This window comes from Ochlerotatus camptorhynchus, unplaced genomic scaffold (genome assembly GCF_037179485.1).
Source record: "Ochlerotatus camptorhynchus isolate MF236.1 unplaced genomic scaffold, CSIRO-AGI_Acam_v1.1 ptg000192l, whole genome shotgun sequence".
In the NCBI taxonomy this organism is placed as follows: domain Eukaryota; kingdom Metazoa; phylum Arthropoda; class Insecta; order Diptera; family Culicidae; genus Ochlerotatus; species Ochlerotatus camptorhynchus.
In genome coordinates, this window is record NW_027040682.1 from 2,725,575 (window position 1) to 2,746,459 (window position 20,885).

Genomic DNA, 20,885 nt, shown 5'->3' on the forward strand with positions numbered 1-20,885 from the left:
AAAAGTGGCTTTAAGTTGCATGTTAAGAAATGGGATTTTTGAATATAAACGGATATTTTTCGACATTGTAACGTAATAGCACCCACATATTTATTTGTTACAAGGAAAATGAAAATCCAACGTTTTTTTTCAAAATGTTTCGAATGTTCTGAACTCAACAACTTTTATCAAGAACAGGGAAATGAAGAAGCATTATTTTCACTTCCCACTTATAAATGCCCAACAGAGATGATCAGTGAGTGAATGATTTTGCTACTCTCTCCTTGTCATTTAATCTAACTGTCATGGATGGCTTTTATGAAGACAGTCTAGTGAGGTAGAGGTGTTTCCAAGTGATATGCTAGTTGACCGTCATTTCTGAGATGTGACGGTTATGCGAGGATGACCGTCAAGGTACAATAACCGTTATGATAATGCACAGCACTGAGTCAGACCGACTGGGATTGACCTAGACTCTTTGGGGTGAGATGCAATCACGCTTACCACTATACCACCGGCGCTGCTATTCTCAACTCGCTGCATTTCCTCAATCGAAAGGGGGACATATTCTATCTATGGAACAAAAATGTGTGTTTCCTTTGTAAAACGGAGAAGCATCGGAAGATCCATGCTTCTTCTATCTTCTTCTTCGGATTTCAAGCTTATTCCTTATCGCATATTAGCTTATAACGTGTTCTCAACTTAGTGTTCTACATGCACTTCCACAGTTATTATTTGAGAGCTTTCGATGCCTGTGCCATTTTTTTTTTGCATTACTATAATTGTGTGGCAAATATAATCATACTCTATTATGCCCAGGGAAGTTGAGAAATTTTCCAACTCGAAAAAGTCCTAGACCGGACCGGGAATCGGACCCAGCCACCTCCAGCATGGTTTTGCTTTGACTGAGCTAAGGGAGGTTTTCATGCTTAATATAACTCACACCTGCAGTAAATAACTTTGGTCAGATTTTTTTCCCAAGTGACTCCTCTGTGCGTCATAGTTGTATTCAAGAATCATTGGGTACACTCTGTAATTGCCCCCAATTTGAGTTAATCTACAATTTGGGTAGCTCATTCATCTAAAGTAGTAGTATTTTTTCCTTGAGTTGTTTTTCGTCGATCTTGTTTTCCGTGCTGAGCACCAATGCTACCGACGCCAGGGAGGTAGCTTCCACACCTGGACCCACCTATCGACCCATCACTCATGAACCGGGGGACCAACGGTTATGCCTCCCGCGGACCCGACTGGGATTGAACCCAGGCCTGCTGGGGTGAGAGGTAATCACGCTTACCACTACACCACCGGCGACGCTTGTAAAGTAGTAGTCTGTTTCAGCTCAGACATCACCGCAAAGCAAAATCATTCCATTCCATAGTTCCGCAAAGTTCTCATAACAAAAGCTCGCAGGGAGACAAGAGATCGTTGCATCTGCAGAAGAAGTAAAGAAAAAAACTGTCCGTCGTATTTAAGCATTTCTCTTTCATTCTTCTCCATAGACAGGACCTAACTGTATTTTTCTTACGCGCGCGCGCTCACTCGGGCAAGTTATGTTCTGGCCAGGGTCCTTTCATCTGGTGGTACATGATCTTTAATGGCATTGAAACATGCGCATGCATTCATGCAATGCCTACTCCATCCACCGCCGACCGGGGAGCTCCAAAGGAGCAACGCATCTGTGCGCTGATGAGAGCCGCAAGAAGCGGGGCAGACGAGAAGGTGACGCGGTGTGCCGTTGAGTGGACTTCTTCGGAAAAATCACTTCCATTGGCACACATACGGTACCGATCGTCGTTCAAAATTCTTCGTATGCAACGGAGTGAATTATTTCTTTGAACTTTATGTTTTCAGGATTCCTTGAACTCTGGGGAGCCGCTTCGGTTGCAGTTTCCCAACACCAGATTTCAGACTTTGATGGATCTTGCACTCTGGCTGCTTGCTGCTTGGGCTTCTGCTGCAGCAGCAGCAGCAGCATTCACTCGCTCACTTACCATGTTAACCGTGTTCGTGGTCATTGTGGTGAAAGAGAATTTGACCACGGACGGGAGAAGCTGGTTTAATTTATGACGTTTATTTATAGTGGTTTTATTCTGATTTTTTTTTCTTCTCTCCACTTCACTTTAACGTACTGCACTACACTGTATGGGCTTGGAACGAGACGCTGCCGAGATGGACTCGCCGTTTTTGTGTGTGCTTAACGAGTGTCTATTGAGAAGGGACACGCGGGATATGCGAAGGGAAAAAAGTCAAAGGTTTTCTTCAAAATTAATGATGCTGCTACTGCATACATATCTGGCTGATGGAGTGGAGGAGCGAGACGACGGAGCGGACGGACGCAGGTCCCATGCTGCGAGCGTACAAATTGTGCACATGCGATGCGAGGTCACTTTTGGGCTTCTTTTCCTTCCAAATATTTTGATTTTGACCTAATTACCTTCAACGGCATTCCGCGCTGCTGTCAATCAACCCACGACCACGACGACGACGACGACGACGACCACGGTCCGAACGGGTGTGATGGTTGAGCGGGTGCGAATTTTATTTATTCGAACACATTTGTAGGCACATAATGTAGCTGTTCCCGGTAATAATGGGCATTATTTTTTTTTCGATTTTCATTTTCAGATTCAGCAGCATCAGCAGTCATCCAGGATCCTGATTTCAACGGTGAGTAAGCGACTTGATTCGGGCAAATTTGGAAATGGGTTTCGCAGTGGGTTACTGTGCAGTAGCTGCCGGATGGATTTTGAATTGCAATGTGCTCGGAACGAGTTCGGGAACTGTTGAGTCATTTTGAGTAATTTTTGCTGATTCGATTTTCAGTTGATATTTTTTCGATAGTGTTAGTGCTTTGATGATATTTTTACACAGCATCAGCTTACGAAACAAGTTTAAAGTGGGTTTAGTCTCTTGACACGTCTAGAAAAATTACTGCTAAGTATGATTTTGGGGTAACTTACACAGATCTGTAAATTTACACTACCAACTAAAGCAGGGTTTTAAATGTAAAATTACACGCTCAACTATCTGAACTTCAATAAATTAACGCTAAAATTTACACGTTGACGTAGATTTCTATCATTGTTCGTTGAAAATTTAATCAGTGTCAATTAAATTTTGGATATCCATGTTAAAACATGCATGCATGTAAAATTCAACAACTACTATCAAAATTTCCGGATGAACCGCATGTAAAGAATGCATGAATCTCATACTTATAATCGCTGTATTTGTAGGATACTTTAGGTGTAAAATACACTCGCAATCATTTGATATTCAATGATGGGCGCAGACTGGTCTACACCAAAAGGAAAATCAATTTTCACTGGAATCAGCTCTGATCGAATCGCTTCTAGTCGCCATGTTCTGATGTCCTCTTCAACTAGTGTTTACTACCCAGAAAATCCAGAAAAAAGTCGTAAGCAGATCTGGTAAATATCATGGCCGTCATGTGGCAATGAGAAAACAGGTCCTCTCATTATCATGAGACGAAATAACCTATCATTAGCTTTCTTGTCGTATTCCAATGATCAAGCACTAATGAGAATAATTCTTATGCGGTTTTGACATCAATATTTCTAACTGATTTAGATGAATTTAAGCAAGCAACCGTATGTAATCGGTACAGTGAATATGTTATTAAGATTTCTTCGGAACAAGTAACATTAATAGCAATAAATGAGCTAGTAATTACGATGATCACAACACTGTCATGTTCTGTCACAACAAAAAATTCTATGAGATTTTGAAGAAAATCTCTAACAACGTTTTCTCATCTGACGATAGTGACAAAAGTATCTCTCTAAATATCGAGTGAGAGCTTTCATTGAAAATTATATTTGCCAGCCCTGGTCGTAAGGAAATTTAAAAGAGTAGAAGGGTCTAGCACGAAAGGAAGCTTGACGTAGGACCGCTAGTGGACGGAACAAATATGTTGATCATTTCAGGCATAATTTTTGATAACGGCACAAAAGCATTTACAAATAAACTTTCTTAAGCCCTTTACACACGAACCATTGCCTGATTTAGTTCTTAACTCTTTCCGTTTTGAATTGGTGGCCCTGAAAAGGGCCGGTTGTTTTTCAAATGGTGGCCACATCAGTGCAAGTCGATGCCGACCGGATGAGGGCGGCCTAGTCATGCTGCCTATTGCTAGAAGCCTTTCCTCCGGTCGATGTTGCTGCTTTCGTCGTCGTCGGCTCGTCTTCGTATTGCTGCGATGCGCGCTGTTCCAGTCCGTCCGTTGCTCGAAAGCAAATGACGAAGAAAACGATACGGCGAGCGTTTTCATTATCGCTGCTTTTCTCCTCCCTTCCTTTCATTGGTGAAAAGATGAGCGATCAACCGATCATTGAGCTCGCTGATGTGAGCATGCGCAATGTGTCGTGTGTTCGATCTGCGCTCTATCGTTGCGTCCGTGTTTGGGATTTTACGGTACATTTTTGAATTTGGATTTTTTTTAATGTAACCCCCAGTATAGAAATTAAAAACGTAGTCCTACGTCAAAAGAAGCCAGAAGTACTCCCGGGGAAAAATTGGAAGAAGCTTCTAGGTGATGTTGGAAAAAACTTGCGAAAGAAGTCAGGAACTGGGAAGACACTTGGGGGGGAAATTAAAAAGGATCTTCCAAGGGGGGTCCGAAGAAACCAGAGGAAATTGGACACATTTCCAGGAAACGTTAGAAAATCTTCCGGGGAGCTGGTAGAAATATCCCAGGGAAAATCAAATAAAATGTCTGGGGGAGGCCTGAATGAGCTTTCAGGGGAAGTCGGGAGAAACTTGCGTAGAATGCCGAAAAAAATCCGTATATGTCACGAAGATCTCTAGGTGAGTATCGCAAGTATTCAGTTAATCGTTCTATGTTTTTTGAGATGTGCTATTGAAAAAGGTGGTTTGTTCAAGAAAAATGAAAAACAATACCAAGTCAAATTGTCCCACAGCGAAAAGTAACCGCAAGTCAGTCTAATTAGAAAACCATATGTTCGAAATATTAGACAACACATCGCATCATGAGATTTGTCTCGAGTCAGATTTTGTCCACTTCCCCTAGGGTATCTGGAACATGTCCGGATGTGGCCTATATAGTTCTTACGATACTCAGTTTGACAGTTTGTCATGTGATTTGAAGCATTGCTTGATAGATTTTGATTTAAAAAGGATTTACCACTTCTCCGGGGATACCCGGAACATGTCCGGGTGTGGCCAACATGGTGCTGGTCAGTCATCATGACTCTTATTGATCTTATTTTTAAATTCTCATGTGAATTGATTTATCGCATGGTGGGTTTGGCACGTTTATGAGAAGCTCTGGTCTGATGAAGACCCATACCACAGGAGTGGAACTTTGGATCAGAAAGTGGCTCCACTTGTCATTTGCGAACACTAGCGCACCTAGCGGTAGAAGGCATCTTCCGCCTGCAGTTAAGATAGGCAGCATGCTATGATAGTGTGAGTGCACATAGATAGCCCGTGTGGAACACTACCACAACACATCGCTTGTTGAGCAGAAAAACGAACACTTTTTGGTTCACCGATTTGTTTGCACTTCCCCTTCTGTTCTGTGCCCATACTCACTAGAATATGTTCCGGCCATTGCTCTGGAACCAGCGGAACAAATCCAGAAACATTCAATAACGTTCTATTCAATACTGTGCTAAACTAATGCAGCATCGTCATGGAATTGTGACTGACTTGCGGTTATTTTTCTCATTGACGTTGAATATAATCGCAAGTCAGGCCCACTCAGATTTTGGCCATAAAATAAAAAATTCACGATATTTTCTCCATTATATTTTGGTAAACATAGATGCACTCTATCGCATTGGACGTTTGTTTTTAAATTTATCCCTCCAAAATAAGTGTCAAATCAGAAAACTTGTAAAATCTTTGAACGCCGTTTTCTCATTTCCAGATTTTTTTACAGATGGGACTGACTAGCGATTATGGGTAGTGTACACAACATCTTTCATCGTTCACACATCACTTCACAACCAAATAATAGAGATAAATCTTGCTTTCGGAAGGAAGATCATTCAGGGTAAGATTGAATTAACAGATCAAGCCTACGAACTTTCCACTGGAGGTTCAGGGAATTTCTAGGAGGAGCAACGTACTTAGTAACCTGCTAAAGTAGTTAGAGCTTCCGGAAGCAGTTTGTTGAAATTTCGGGAACTACCCAGAGGAAATACAGGAAAGTTCGAAGACCTTTCGTATAAAGTTCATGAACCTTCTGAAGGAGACGGCCCAGAGGAAGTACAAGGACCTCCAAGAGGATGTTTATTAACCTTACCTAACCTTTGATGTTATGATACCTTTTTGATGTAGGTTTGAGAGCATCCAGAAGAACCTTTCAGAGGAAATAGAGGCACCTCAGATACAAGGTTTGTAAGGTTACTGAGCTTTCTTTTGGTTGTTCTTGAACTTCCTCTTACAGGTTCCTGAAATTCTTCAGAACTTCAGCTAGGCAGTCTCTAAAGTATTTCTTAGATTTCCTAGATGCAGTCCAGTGGTTGTTTAGGGACCTTCTGAAGACACTTATGAAGATTCTTAGAGGATCTTCAGGAATCATGCAATGACAGTTCTGGGATATTAGTGAAAGGTTCTAGAAGAAACTTAGAGACTCTCCGTATAAAGGTTCATAAACATTCCCGAGGGTGCTTAGGAACTTCTTAGAGGAGCTTCAGAGACCTACGAAAGACCGCTCAGAATCCCTCCGGGACAAACTTTTAGGGGAGCCAGTTGGACTTCAGATAAGGCATCTTTGGTGTTTGAGACTCTTCTGGATGTTTCCAAATCTGCATCCGGAAGGTATCTGAGTTTATTTTAGAATTTTGTCGAAGTTCAGATGAAGTTCATATGCTTCCACTCGAATATCTCTGTATTTCTTCAGGTAGAACCTAGAGCCTACGCAAGTTCCACTACTTCTTCTAAACGGTTTCTGCATCTTTTCTGGCTAAATTGTTGCTATGGATAAATCAAAGAACACAGTATGAACAATATGCACAGGATCTTTCCAAAGGATCCTCAAGGACCTCAAATAGATGTTTTCCAATATATTGGACTGCTCTGGATGATCCCAAATCATTTTTCGGAAGGTTCTTGAGCTTTCTTTAAATGACCTCTGTTCGTCATCTGGAAGGGTTCTAACTTTCCTTTCATCTGAAAGATTTTTGAATATCCTTGCGAGGGTACCAGACCTTCTTCCAGAGGGTATCTGATAATTGTTTTGAAAGTACCTGAACTTTATCTGAGAATAGCAGAAACTTTGGAAACAGTGTTGAGATTTCTTGGAGGAAGTTCTAGATAAATGATAGAAGAAACGTTTTAGAGGAAACTTAGATGCAACGTATAAAAAAAAATAATGTCATTCTGGAGGATGTTTAGAAACTTTTCAGAGACCTACGAAAGAACGCTTAGAATCCTTATGGAAGGAGATAATTGTAAATTCAGTAGAAATTTTTTGTAGTTAAGGCTGCTTCCAGAAGAAGTAAAGGATCCTCAGATAGGAGTTCACCAGTATTTGGGATCCATCTGGATGTTAATCTGCATCTTCATCCGGTAAGTTCGAAGATTTCTAAACATTATCTTAACCTGTACAGACGGTCTCAAAAGTTTCTCGAAAAAGTTCCTGAGCTTTCATCGCTCTAGGTAGGACGGTCCAGAACTATTCATATGAATTATAGCAACCTTCAAAAGAAAGCTCAGACACCATCAGTAGTGGCGCCGGTGGTGTAGTGGTAAGCGATACTGCCTTTCACTCCAAAGGGCCTGGGTTCAATCCGAGTTGGCGCCGTCGGGATTTGCTGAGGCATAAAATCTCTTCGCACGCCTTCCTTCGTTAAGTAAAACCGTTGGTCCCCGGTCCATAAGTTGGTGGGTCGATAGGTAGGGTCCAGGTGTAGGAGACGACGTTAGGCTCCCTAACGTCGGTGGCATTGGTTCGATGGAAAACAAACCAAGGAAAAAAAAAGACACCATCGGGAAACTTCCAGAGGAGTTAAAGACACCACAGAACTACTATCTAAGGTACTGTTTCTCTGAAACTAACTTAATCTCAGATTGAATTGCCCCCTATCTTCGACAGGAAGTTTCATGAACGCCCCAATGCCGATTTTATGAGCTACACCTTTCGGTTGAACGTATCACAATAGGGCAGATTGGGCTCTCGACTTTCAGAAGTTTCTGCAATGCGTGGTGCATCGCTCCCAAGGTTCTGCGGTACAACAAAAGATTAAACCCCTATAAACTTCTGGAACTCCGGATGTTTCAACAGTTGTGGTAGTTTCCAACTGTGGATTTCATAGAGCATTCTGAGGTATTGAAGTGGAGTTCCTGGAATGTTGAAGGGATGCTAAAATTCCAGAAGTTCTTCATGTTCGGAGAGTTGTTACATGTTTTGGCAGGTCTTTGATGCACATACATTATTGTTATTTAACGAATTTCGGGAATTTTAATGCTCAAGAATCAATGGGTTGTTGGATTGTTGACCGGTTTAACCGGTACTGGCAGTATTTTTGTTTTAAAATTCAATATAAAAAGTCTTAGTTATCTAAATGTGTTTTATAATGAGTCATAAATAAACAAACTATGTCAAATTAATCCAATGTGCTTCGAATTTAGGAGCTCACAAACTCCAGGACTGGCAGTCACGCTTACAACTAAACCACCAGCGTTGTCAAAATCTGGCACTTGATGTTATTCAATTTGGATAAAATTTTTGAACGAATATCTGTGAAAAATCACAGAAAATCTGTGGAAAATCACCGAACTGTTTACCGAACGTTCATCTATTGAGATTTCGGTAAAATTTCACAGATTTCGGTAAAATAATCTTAGCGTATAGCATCATTTCAAAAGATTACCATTAGCGCAGTAAACCCTCACTACGTTTCTACACATTTTACTTTATTTATCACGATCACTCACATTAAACCACATTTCCATGTTCCAGAATTTTTAAAATTGATTTTAAAACAAAAATAATGCCAGAACTAAACATATCGGAAGAAAACACTAATAATTAGTTTTAAAAAATCTCAGAATACTGTTCTCACAGCTACAGCAGCTATTGGAGGTACAAATGCTCTCGGAGTGCGTTTTTATAGAGTTTTGGACAGTTTCAGAATTCTGGCAGTTCATTGCATTAGAAGAGTTCCGTAAGATGATGTAGATTTGAAAGTTCTCTAAAATTCAGGGATAACTAGAAAAGCATGTGTTTCAAAAATCATCCGCATAACTAAGAACTCTCGTTATCCCATAAACTCCCAGCAATGTTGGAAGTTGGTACCAATATTCCTGAAATTCCGGGAACATTATTTACTCCTGAGTTCCAACATTTTGTGCAATAATGAGAGTTGTTGCGGTTCTTTGTGTTATGGAAGATCTACAGTATTTCAAGTCAAGGTTCAAGCTTCAAAGTTTTGAAAATTGTATTTGATTGTTTGAAGTTCTTAAGGTTTCGTTGAGTTCTAAGGGGTAGCTAGAGATTCAAGTGTTTAGCTAAACTAGTTGTCCAAAAGTTGTGGATTCTCTGGAAGCACCCAAATCACCAGTAGATTCGTTGGTTTTCGGTGCGGCAGGCGTTATGAGTGCTTTCGCAGTTCCCGCAGTCACATGAGATCCAAAAGCGTGCTAGAAATTTCGGAATCTATAGTGTTTCAAAAATTCCAACAGTTTTTAGAGTTCGTGATATTCTCACAATATTCAGGAGGTCCGAGTTCTACGTTTAACTCACCATCATGAACTCTAAGAACAATCGATTTTCTAAAATAATACTCTCAAAGAGAATCCTGAATCTTTTGGAATTGTAATAACTCCCGACACAACGATAGCACTGCAGAAATTATCGCAAAAGCTCCTGGCAGTTTCAAAAGTTTCTGGATTTTGCAATTCTTGAAGTTTAAGAAACATCGTGAGTTTTTTTTAAAGTTTTGAGAGTTCAGATAGTACCCGAAGTACCGTAATATCTGCAGAATTATGATAAGTAATCGGTAAGAGTTTTAGGAGTTTGATGTTTTTCAATTCCGGGGATCTTAATTCCCTTAACTTCTTAAAACAATTTCGGAATCTTTCAATACTCCAGAAAAGAACTGTCTGAATGACACATACTTTTGTAGGATCCGTAAAATTTAAAAACTATCGGAACTTTGAGGACTCGCGGAGTCTTGCAGCTCTTGAAAGCGCTTCGCATGTTTTAAATTTAATGATTCGATTCTCTTCATCGATTTTCTCTGTTGTTCAACTTGGTTGGATTAACATTTCTTGATGCATAGCTAATGCAACCTTTCACTAAACCCAATACAAATTTCTCTTATAGTACATGCAATGTAAGGTTGGATTTATTACATCCTCTGCATGCGTTTCATATAACAACTGCCATTACAGTTCTTGTCATGGACTGCAGAATACAAGCAAGTTTTTCCAGAATGTATATTTTTGTATAAAACCTTCAAGAGATGATGTTCTAGACGAAATGAATTTGGGGAAACTATCTTTGTTCGCTAATAAGCTAATATAAAAACTAAAAAAAAAATTCATTCAAAGTGTTTTTATGTTACTTCATACGCGAAGTTTGAGATTTTCAGAGTTGGTAGGTTCGCTCATTTTCAACTTCTATTCAATGTTCATACTGCCGTACTCTAACAGAATTATCTACCTACCCTCTTCTAAAAGACCATTCTCTAGCTAATTAATTATCACACTAAAGCTTCATGTTAGATAGCATTTCCAACTAACTCTCAACTAAAAAATATTTAAAAAAAAAAAACTTCTGGCGACCACATTACAGAAACTGTTCGTGTCGCGAAACTTTGCAAATCTTGTATACTCTACATGCAAGTCTGTAATAGAGTCTTACATTTTTCGACTGGGTATTGAAACATTTTTGGAAAAGTGGTCTACTTAACTGTAGTAATTCAAAGGGAAAATCTATTAAGAGAATCGATCATCGTAGTTAAGCCCTTATGATTCTGAACATTGAACATGTTCCTAACGTATCGGGATTTGTCAGAGTTCTTGAGCAAGGAATTTCACTATCAAGAGTTCTTGATTTGTCTATGTGATTGAGCATTTTATCCCCAGTTCCGCATATTCTACTAGAAAAGTTGGAAACCTGAAAGAAACCGCATAAATGCTATATTGTTTATACCTCGAAGCCCAACTGATTTAAAGCACTTTTTATGACCTATACAAACAAACCAATTTCAATCACTCTCTTGTAGAAAGTGAAACTTTCCGGAGTTTCCTGTTCAGCTTGAAATCGAAACCTTTAAAGCACCTCCCAACGCACCACTGAGCGCGAGCGCTGGCCAGCCAGCCATCGGACGCTGCTTCCCAAATGCTTACCCCAAATTTGCACTTTCATTCACCACCATTGGCCACAATTTTGCTATGCACCTCAACATTTTGCTGATTTGTTTTTCCTCGCTCTTTTCCATCATCAGTGGAAGCAGCACCAATAACAACAACAACATCATCGGCATCAGTTGTAGAGTTTCTTCTAATGGCTAATTCAAATACTGGAGCAGGCCACACCGAATGACTCAGCTCTCCGTCCGTATGCTGCATGCCAGCAACAGCTGGTTCCATATCTATAACGCTGACCGAACCGGAAGAGAGGAAAAGTTGTTTGGAGAAAAAAGCGAAATAACCTACATTTTTTCAAATGCACATTGAAAAGCGAATTTTGTAATTGTAAACCTCCGGGCCGGGAGATTGGCCATTACATTTTCTCACCTTTTTCCCACCTTTGCGTTTGCCGCGTTCGCTATATTTTGGCACTTTCGCTGTGCCTGCGTCTACCCATGGGTGACTTTCGGAATCGATTGCCCCAGTTGAAATGAGCTGTTTCTCGGTAAAAATATCTCCCTAAAACAGTTTGACAAAATTATTTATCAAATTCAACTTTCGGTCCAATGACCCAGAAAGCGATACCAGATTTGCCAAAAATTTCCATTTTTTACGACGGCCCGAACATCCAGCAGTCAACATTCCTGGGATAGCTTATTTTTCTTTCTATCTCGCACCTAATAAATCGGGCGCAAACATTCGGTCGGGATATCGAAAACCCAAAAGGTTGAGCAATTCGATTGATTAGCTTCGCTTGGGCTTCTCCGGTTTCTCCTTGAAGCAGGCTCGGTTGGCATTGCTTATTGCGTGTTCCGTTTAGGTGCCATTCGACGATCATCTCGGCCCCGTACACAGAGTTTTCGCTTTTCCTTTTCACCCAACAGCGACGAACGGTACCAGGCGAATAAAAGTAAACATCTATAGCTTATAGGCGTCGACAGCTAGTTGACACGGATACAGGGTTTGGGGATACCGGTTTTTGCTAGGGATTTGGTGTCTGTAGTGTTGATTTGAGACACTAATCAACTTCAGCTACGAAGGCTACGGCTATTAGTTTCGGGAGGGTTGATAAGATTTATGTGAATAGCTATTGTGGTCTACAGGATGGAGCATTTGGGGACAGATATTTTGGTTAGATTCGGAATTGACAAACAATAGATGGCAATTAAAGAATATTTACTGGGATAACTCAAGTTGAATTGTTTCATAATGCCAAATATGTTTGGTTGAACATGTGTTCCGTTGCTGTTCCTGCACAATATCGTATATTTTTCGTATGTTTTCTATATTAAAGCTATGCTAGAACTGTAAGAAGTAAATCTGAACGTAAATGCTTCAAAACCATGAATGTTTGACGGCACCACCCATTGTTCTGGTCGGGGGATTTCTGTATATACCACTATAGCAGGAATGCAGGTATGCTTTCAAGATATAGCGCATTTTGCCCCCAGTTAAACTGCCAGCAAACTAATTTTGTAGCACCATAAAATGTTCACACCACTTGCGTCTTACATTTGTTGGACTCAGTCTTACCACCTTCGTCTTACATAGTGGTGGTCTTGGTAGCGGGAACGCACTTCAGGATGGGTGTTTCCCACTATTGAATATTTTCACACAAATCTTTAAACGAAAGCAAAACACAATATCGGATTTTTTAAAAATACATATCAGGATACATCAGGATGGGGATCAGAAACCAGGTGTGCTTTTTAAAGAAAAGTCTTATCAGGAACGAGCAAATAATATATCAGAATAGAACCTGATAATTCAGGATATATGACATACCTTGAGCCAAAACAAAACCTTGGATTTCTAATGTACTAAAGTTAAAATTCAGAGATCGAAATTCTCGCTCAGCTGCTAAGAGGAAGAGGAGACAACTGGCTTCTTTATGTCTGTGACGTGTTCTTCTTCTCTCAAGGAAGCGGCCGTGCAAAAACTATTTCATTATGGGCGACGCACTCGACTGTTAAAATACATAAAAAATAGATTCCCTGTTGTAAAAATTCTCGCGTTTCTATACATTCCCCCGACCAATCAGGCGCTGGATTAACAGAAAATCGGTTCATAAAAGGCCTCCTATTGTCTCCTCTTCCTCTTAGCTCAGCTGCAAGATAAGCGACGCATCACTCAAGTTGCTTTCCGCAGAGCTAAAAATCGACAATATTTTCAGCTCTCATTCTTCAACGATTATTTATTTTCCTCTCCCATCCAAACCATGAAAATATCACTATCAAAATAGGTAAGAATACTTTTTTATCTCCCACACTGAAAACATTCGATAGTGTTTTGCTGGAGTCCGAGCAGGAGTGCAGCAAATGTGCGTTTAAGCCCAATGTAATGTAAGCAGGTGAGTCGGCTTTTATGTTTGCCTGCTGTTTAAATGTATGATGGAGTTTAACAGGAAGTGATTGTTTACAAAAGCAGATACGCCGATTTGAATAGTTACGCTTGAAATGGGCTATGTTCTATCAACGTTCTCCCGCTGTTTAAATGAATGGCGGAGTGTGACGTCAAATAACAGCAAAACAATAGGCTCTTTTCACGCACCATCAATTTATAGTGCACTAGCCGATTTTGAGAGGAAATGTCATCCAATCCATTTGTTTACATTATAATGACGATTTTCAAAACTCAAAATAATGTACATTTTATTACACAACTTGCAAATTTCCATCGGGAGTGGTCGTATTTTCCGATTATCTACAGATCTGAACTGATTTACAGCTGAAATCAGTGTCTGTTTTTCTCATTTACCCTCACGAGCACTGACTAAAGAGCCTGAATTTATAAAGAGGCAACATCTTATCCAGTTGACAGGTCTTCTGCTCGATTGGAATGACTTTTCCTATGACTTTGACAGACAATCGATTGTTCCAATTTTGACATGTCGCCTCTTTATAAATTTAGGCTCTTTAGCACTGACTATCGCTTCTACCCAGTGTAGATAAATTACGGTTGTTTTGAAAAGCTTCGCTGTCAACGTACGAGTGAAATGAACAAATGAGATCATTATCCATCGACGAATACGCGTTTGTTGATATTCATCAACGCTTGAGTTTCCAACCCAAAATTCCCTAATAAACGAGCACCATACATGAACGATACCACAAATCGTGCCACCGTACCACATATTGTTGGGATGATAACCCGAATAGGTTGTTAGGCACTCCTTATGGTTATCGTTTATGCGGGTTGTCAAAATCGGAAACGATCCTCAAAAGCAAAAAAAATCAAATTCATTATGCCGTAAATGATTATTTTGAATATGATCGATTGCAGAGCCTAAAACCTCGATATTATCATCAATTCTGCAAAAGGCAATAATTTTCCATCGATCTGAGTGAAAAAGCATGTGTGTAAAACGAAAATAATCATTTCGCATTTGATACTCAAACTCATCTCCACCAAGATGATTTCATAATCATTGATATTGATATGACAACATAACAGGCTTCATTATCGCATCTTTGAATGAACAAAAACAATTGTTGACTTCGAAACTCAGCGGTTGCCTTGATCAAGAGTATGTTATCATGTCAAAATTCAAATTCATTCAGGTAGTCGGTTTATCTTTCAATGTTGCTTTCATTTTCAGCGTATTTGAGTGTAGAAGAAATGATTTTAATCAGCACTGCCTGAAATAACAACGCATTCAAAATTCGGAAATCAAAACCGCTGGGATAATTTTATCAATCTTAATTTTTCTCATCAAAAATATATGGAACGAGGGGGAAGACAGTGAGAAACTAAGAGCAATCCCGAGTAACTCTGAGGAACTATCTTGCTCTCTGATGAACGGTTGTATTATCTCGATTGTTTTGACAGCGCAGCCCAAGCAATCACATTTATCGGAGTTTGAACTAGCAGTACTTATCCTCAAGTACATGTCCTCACCGGAGCTGGTTGCTGGAAGGGAATATCTATCTATTCGCTTACTCTAGGCATCTTGATGCTCAGTAGTATTAAGGTGGCAATATCCTGTACAATTTCATTACCACTGCAAAACGAAAAGTGTCCTCCAGAAAGCCATCGCCCGTGATTTAAGAAAATAGCCATAACCTCTATTACAAATGCAACGGAAAAGTTTCTGATTGTAAATCCTAAGTTCTCACCAGCAGCAGTCCAATCACGACCCTACCAATTAATTGCAAGTTGCACCCATTGCTTGGTCCTTCTTCCCAGGTGGCACATGCCCATTCATCGTCCTCCTGTAGCGGGAGGGTCAATGCCCGTGTCCAGGACTAATCTGCACACCAAAAACAGCAAAGGAGTCGCAGAGGAATTTGTCATTTTCAGCGTTATGTTATGGTTGAGGTCCTCAGCTTGAGGATATGATTGCCAGCAGAGTTGGTAATAGAAGAGTTAAGTCCGGACAGTAGTAATGGATGGCACAAGGGTTGAGTGGGAGGAACAAGGGGACAACTGGTAGAAAAACAGATCATTTCCATTATTTAAGGACACTAATGACGGAATCCATTTTCCACACAATTTGGTTTAACCACTTCGTAATTTCACGGGCATACATCTGGTGATCTACTTAATGGACAAAGTTCAAAATTAATCTACATGTCTGCTGTAGAGAGGCAAGCATTTCATTAAATTTGCCCACTTCATGTTGTTCAGTTTCAGTGAAAACGCGAAGTGGAGGGATTCCATGAACCTCAAATATTGCATCCGAACTAACATTTGCATGGTTAGATTTCAATGTACATATGCCAAACTAATTCTGTTTTTGTCGCAAATTAGATCAGATCCCAGAGCAAACCAAAGTAGCAACTCTGAGTAAAAGAGAATTTGAGAGGTACTCAAATGAAAGCCGTCTTCCCCCTCGTATGGAAGCGCCAGCCGGATCACTGCAAACCCGATACAGAAAACAACATATTCCACGTGGATGATGATTTCAAACACATGCGGTGGATAAATTAATCAGGAAAGGTGAAAATATTTTCCTCTTCCTCTTATCACTCTTTTGAGGGTTCCCCTATTCACCGCCAGAGGCTGAAACAATCGCTTAGTTTCTACTGGATTCGCCTATATCGAATATTTTCAGTGTGGGAGAAGAAAAAGTATTCCTACCGATTTTGTCAGCGATATTTTCATGGTTTTGATGGGAAAGGGAAATAAATAATCGTTGAAGAATGACAGCTCAAAATATTGTTGATTTTTCTTTTTCAGGTACTAGTTTTCCTGACAAAATTTGATGATATTGATGTTGCATCTCACAGTCTTTAGGTTACTGCTTCCTGTCAAAGTTCATTCATAAATTGAAAAATCAGTTGATCAGAAACGTCTTGTAAAATACCCTATAGAGATTTTCACGTCCAGTTGTATTGTTACGATTATGAGAGCGTGTTAGCACAAACGAAGTGACAGACGACTTACTGGCGAAGAAATCCATTAAAATAATGTGGTTCACTGTAATAGAATTTTCTTGGAAGCTTGTGCCATCATCCACCAGATGGGTTAGTTCTTTTGTTTTGATTTGAACAAAGTTGATTTTGTGTACAATGATTCTTTGACAGTGTGCAAAGAGTGTATCATTTTGTCATTTTTTTATGCATTTCAGTTTTGAGTAGAGTGAAAGAGATAGAACCAAAACATTCTAATACATTTGGTGAAAATGCTAGTACAATCCAGTAGTAGTGTTGCCATGTGGTACAATCTAGAAGTAGTGGTGTTGCCATGTGGTACACTGAAAAATTGAAATAGCAGGTTAGTCACCAAAGTTTTCGAGCCATGAGACAAATTTTACTCATCGCAGAGTTCCTGCACTTTTGACGATTATGAGTGAACTAAACTCAAATTTGGGTCGTTCTCATTCGCCGTGTACATAATAAATCGTTGTCAAACTCAAGTCTTGACGGAATAAATAAATAAAACGCATGTGTTCGTGCAAGCAACGATTACCGCATTTACCCTAAGCATAACACAGTTATTGAACCTGTCCATAGATGTCACCACTTGTCCACCTATAATTGTCACTTTTATCATGTATCTACTGTAATGTGCTGTACTTGTATGTAAAAACAAACAATAAATATATAATAAAAAATGCCTCCGCCAATAAATCGGTCTGTTTCAATTAATCACTCAACGTAGAAAATCGGGTCCTACCGTGCGCGATCAGCATGTATTAGTGAAACTAATTCTTGATTACTTTTTCGATGGGACGTATCAGCTTTTGTAAACAATGTATTTGATCGACGATTTGGCGTAACTGGCAGCTTGCCCACGCATGCTAACACTACCATCAGATAGGGGAAATCTTCTTTGGTGTTAGTATGCGTGGGCGAGCTACCAGTAACGCCAAATCGACGATCAAATGGATTGTTTACAAAAGCTGACACGGATCTTCGAAAAAGTAATCGAGAATTGGTATTGGTTTGAGCCAACTAAGGACCAAAACAAGAGAAATAGAAGAAGTCGCTGTCTTCTTTCGCTTCACAAGCAATATTTATTTTGTTTGCTGCGGTTTGAACGCTCCACAATAAAAAAAATATGAATGAACGAAAACCCAAATGATAGATCTATTTCAGATATGGTTTGGATGATACCGGAACATATGTACATGTATACATCCATTCCAAAGCAAAACGATAAAGTGGTTCTCAGAATTTCGTAGAAATCACAAAATATTAGACCGCATTTTTTTTTTTTTTTCATTAGGGTGACCATTTCCTCCGATCTTTTTTCAAAAATGACTTTTCTAAAATATAAAAATAATAAAAATAATTGAAAGGAAAAATATAATGAAATTATTAAATTGCAATAAGTGTACTGATGATGGCATGTAGTAAAGGGATATTTTTTTTCAAACAGATAAGCAGTCTCTAGTGCGTTTATTCTGAACTTCTCGGTATTAATTTCGCTTTGATTTTGTCAAGATAGTGGTGGACCATGGTAGTGAATTTCTATCAAATGGCAAAAATATGTATTTCATAACAAAACCAAGAATTATTTGCCCATTTCAGAACCTATTGCTGTGGAATATGCAGAAAATGTGTATATACTGATGTTTTGATCAATTTTGAACACTGCTTCGAAGCAGTAGAGGTTCAAAGAATGTTTTATCTAGGAGAAAATCGCTTTTAAAAGGGTTTTCCATAAAAAAAAAATATCCCATATCATGCAGTATTTCACATATAATTCATGAAAACACACTTAAATACTTCTATTCCTATTGGTTTTGTCACATCCCACGACATGGGAAATGGTAGTAAATCGTAATTATGTGGCTAAGAATTATATGTTTGGAGCAAAACTAATAATAACTCACATATTTAGCGATCTAGTGTGCTATAATATTCATCAAACTTATGTGTATTAATGTTTGAACAATTTTGTAGAACATTTCAAACCAGTAGAAATTTAATGAAATTAATTATTAAGTAGAAACTTTTATTAGGAGGTTCCGTTCCATATTTCAATGAGATGAAGAAATAGCCCCCTAGTGTTTTGAGCAAACTTTCCTGTTTTGATATTTTCTAAAACTTTGCCCAAGACTGGAATATGGCATTTTTGAAAAATTCCTTTTTCAATCTCACTTCTAGGAGGATAAATCATTGGTTTGTTAATGTCAAAAGAAGAGCTTTTTTATATTCAGAAACTTTCCTGAAGACACTACTAGTCTAAAATACAAGATTCATGAGAAAATGACTTTTGACCGTCTTTTCATAGTTCTAGACCACTGTGCGACGCATGCTTGAATAGTCGCATAGGAGTATTGAGCGAAAACCCAAAACTGGATAGCTTCAAAATATATAACTCAAAAACGAAAAAAAACACACTGCTGATATTTTTTTTATATCGTGATTTTTTAATATCATATATTTTTCAAAAGGTATTTTTAATTACCTTTCATTTATCAATCGGTGTGCGGAGTCAATCGCTTTGCCTGTGAGTATACTCTTCAACAGATCTCTTTCGTAAGGGCATATTTCCCAACAAATGGAAAACTGCAGCCATCACTCCCATTCATAAAAGTGGTAATGTTAATGACGTCGAAAATTATCGTGCAATTTCGATTTTGAGCTGCTTTCCTAAAGTCGTGGAGGGTCTTGTCCATGATTCTTTGTATCGTAACGTTCAACATGTGATATCAGAGAGTCAGCATGGATTTGTCAGGAAGCGGTCAACAACAATCAACCTGATGTGCTACGTTTCTTCTCTTGTGGACAGCCTTGAAAAGCGACAACAGGTCGATGCAGTTTATGTCGACTTTTCTAAAGCATTCGACAAAGTGCCGCATGCACTGGCAGTGGAAAAACTCAAACGCATGGGATTCCCTCAGTGGCTTACTCAATGGATTGAATCGTACTTGTCTGAGCGTTGGGCTTTTGTACGCGTCGGTGCAACCTCATCTGAAACGTTCTCAATTACTTCCGGGGTTCCCCAAGGAAGTCATTTGGGACCATTACTTTTCGTGCTGTTTGTTAACGATCTGTGCGGACTCATCAGATCACCGAAGTACATGTTCGCTGATGACCTGAAATTCTTCCGCCTGATAACCTCCATGGTCGATTGTTGCGCTCTTCAGATGGGAATGGTGCTCATTAAACGGAATGGAAGTGAATATTCGTAAATGTAACATCATCTCGTTCAACCGATCTAGGACAACTGCCATTTTCGATTATAAGATGAACGCTTCAAGTGTCAACCGTGTGTCATCAATCAAGGATCTTGGATTAATACTGGACAGTAAGCTGAAATTCACCGAGCACATTGCAACAACCACCGCCAAAGCATATGCGATACTAGGGTTCATCAAGCGCAACACGCAGCAATTTGAGGATGTATACTGTCTAAAAACATTGTATTGTTCGCTAGTGCGTAGCATACTGGAATATGGCGTTCTAGTATGGGCACCGTATCACGTCACGCTTTGCTTTCGCATTGAAAAGATTCAACGTAACTTTGTCCGCTACGCTCTACGACTGTTACCATGGAACGATCCGGTTGTTCTTCCGCCGTACGAGGATCGCTGTGCTTTAATTCGTCTTTCAACATTGGCTGATAGAAGGATACTTCTGCAACGGCTGTTCATATTCGACATTCTGGACAACAATGTAGATTGTGCTGAACTTCTAGGGAAAATCCAGTTCAATGCACCGGCTAGGCAGACGCGACAAAATGACCTTTTCCGTATTCCTCAGCATCGTACAGTCTACGGTCAAAACAATCCACTGGATGTTTGCTGCCGTCGTTTCAACGAATCGCGTGAAGATTATGATTTTAATATTTCGAAAACCATGTTTAAAAATAGGATTAGTTCTTTAACTAGACATTAATAATTCTGTCTGTGCGTTTTTATTATACGAAGACAAGTAAATAAATAAATAAAATAAATAAAAATAAAAAATAAAATGTTGATCTAAGAAATCGGAAAAGAAAACAACTTCTTCAAAATTAATGAATTTTTGGAAAAAGTAATTAAAAAAAAAAGACATTTTTGAAAAAAAAGTAATTTTTAAAAATAAATATATTTTGGACCGCCCTAACATGAAAATAGTCTCCCTAATGACTGGCCTTTTGCGATAAGGAAGAAAACTACAATTTTT

At 39.2% G+C, this 20,885-nt stretch overlaps 1 long non-coding RNA gene across 1 annotated transcript in view; it reads left to right on the plus strand.

Annotated features, from left to right (window-relative positions):
• Positions 1-20,885, plus strand: part of LOC135702395 (uncharacterized) — a 146,571-nt gene that overhangs the window by 74,171 nt on the left and 51,515 nt on the right. The window contains exon 2 of the long non-coding RNA XR_010517699.1: positions 2,605-2,646. This is a non-coding gene — a long non-coding RNA (uncharacterized LOC135702395). The remainder of the gene's footprint in view (positions 1-2,604; positions 2,647-20,885) is intronic.